Source organism: Microtus ochrogaster, unplaced genomic scaffold, assembly GCF_000317375.1.
Source record: "Microtus ochrogaster isolate Prairie Vole_2 unplaced genomic scaffold, MicOch1.0 UNK109, whole genome shotgun sequence".
Classification (NCBI taxonomy): domain Eukaryota; kingdom Metazoa; phylum Chordata; class Mammalia; order Rodentia; family Cricetidae; genus Microtus; species Microtus ochrogaster.
This window is the reverse complement of record NW_004949207.1, coordinates 976,183-978,262: the sequence shown is the minus strand read 5'-3', so window position 1 is coordinate 978,262 and position 2,080 is coordinate 976,183. Positions and strand designations below refer to the sequence as shown.

The 2,080-nt window shown below is 44.6% G+C and overlaps 1 pseudogene; it reads left to right on the top strand.

The window, feature by feature from the left end:
- The first annotated feature begins 1,020 nt into the window (after positions 1-1,020).
- On the top strand, positions 1,021-1,460 carry LOC101990124 (annotated as a pseudogene).
- Positions 1,461-2,080: the final 620 nt, after the last annotated feature.

The following is a 2,080-nucleotide window of genomic DNA, read 5'->3' as shown; positions in this document are numbered from 1 at the left end:
AATACTGCTTTTGTCAATTTTACCACCCAGTTAGTGCATGCTAGATGGTTGTGGTGCTGGTCTGGTTTGTTGGCGCTGTCAGTTCTGGGGATATTTGGTTTAGGGCTATGTGTCTGGGTAGGATGGGCAATATTAGAGGGCTATTCCCCATGACAGGCAAGGAATAAATAAAACAGGGGAAATTGTTGTGATCTAGCTGCCCTCACTCCCCCTCACTGACAGGGGAACTTTCTTGTGGTCTTTAATTGACTAGAATGTTTGTGTTCTTTCTGGCCAGAGGTTTTCCACAGAAGCAGTAGAAGTATAAAAGGTTTTGGCTGAGACAAAATAAAAGTTGCTGTTCTTCCACCTCAAAAGAAGCATCTATGTCTCAATCCTGGCACACCCTGTCAGTCCCCACATCACAGACCAGGTGCCATAGTAAAAGGGTAGAAATAGAGAAGCACCCTCCTTTTGCAGTCATCTCTGAAAGTCTCTTTTTACCTGTTTCCAATAGGAGATGTTCAAGCCCCCAGCTGTCAAAAACCATGGGCTTGCTGAGGCTATAGTCTTAAGAAAATCCTCTATAGTTCTCTGTTTAACCGTGGTTCCTTGTTACTCTAGCAATTTAGATTTCTGATATATCAGGTCCCTCTTACTGCTTGTGGATCCCATTTTACCCCAATCTGTCCTTACCAGCTAGGACAACCCCGTCTGCTACCCCTTCTTTCTCAGATCTTGTTGGGACCTTCACTTTGCCATGCCAGCATAGCAACTGTAGTTCTCTGAGCAAGGGATATCAGGATTAACACACAACACAACTTCAAATTCTACAAATAAGCCTTATTCCACTTTCTCACACAGTATATATAACCCTCAGCAGGGGAGGCCAAGCCAGCAAAAGCAACAAGCTAATCACTGTAGGGGTAAACATCTTTAGAAACATTGCTAAAAACAACAGATTGTTCTTGTTTTTGTTCTTGTTTTCAGAACAACCAACCACAAGAGTGCAAAACAGAGCTTTTCCGAGTCACCGCCAAGATGGCCGAAGTGGAGCAGAAGAAGAAGCGGACCTTCTGCAAGTTCACCTACCAATCACACCTTGGACCTGGACCAGCTGCTGGACATGTCCTATGAGCAGTTGATGCAGCTCTACAGCACCCGGCAGAGGCAATGCCTCAACCGCGGCCTGTGTTGGAAGCAGAATTCGCTGCTCAAGTGCCTGAGAAAGGCCAAGAAGGAGGCGCCACCCATGGAGAAGCCCAAGGTAGTGAAGACCCACCTCTGGGACATGATCATCCTGCCCGAGATGGTGGGGAGCATGGTGGGCATGTACAACAGCAAGACCTTCAACCAGGCTGAGATCAAGCCGGAGATGATTGGCCACTAGTGGGCAAGTTCTCCATTATCTACAACCTGTGAAGCATGGTCAGCCTCACATTGGTGCCACCTGCTCCTCCCGCTTCATCTCCCTCAAGTAGCTGTGGCCAATAAAGACTCATGTTTAAAAAAAAAGAGTGCAAAACAGATCAAGTGGGGGTGAGAAGGCCTGTCCTCAAGGGACCCAACATAAGCTAACGTTGGTGTTTTTGATCTTAGCCATTTGGACTTGTGTAAGAATGTATCTCAGAGCCATTTTGATTTGCATTTACCTGATGATTAAGGATGATGAACATTTCCTTAAGGGTCTTTTGGCCAGTTGAGATTCTTCTGAAAATTCTCTGTTTAAAACTGTACCCCATTTTTAATTGGATTATTTGGAATTTTCATGTCAAATTTCTTTAGTTCTTTATATATATTGGAGATCAGTCCTCTGTCTGATGTGGGGTTGGTGAAGATCTTTTCCCATTCAATAGGCTGTCTTTTTATCTTATTGACTATGTCCCTTCCTTTACAGAAATTTCTCAGTTCCAGGAGGTCCCATATATTTATTGTTGCTCTCAGTGTCTGTGCTGCTGGGGTTATAATTAGGAAGTAGTCTTTTGTGTCCATGCAGTGAATGTTACTTGTTGGGAACCAAGAAACCCCCCAACCAAAAGTACTGGCCAATCTTCCTCATCCTCTCTGCAAGAACAGCTTGCTGCTGAAAGCATAATCAGTT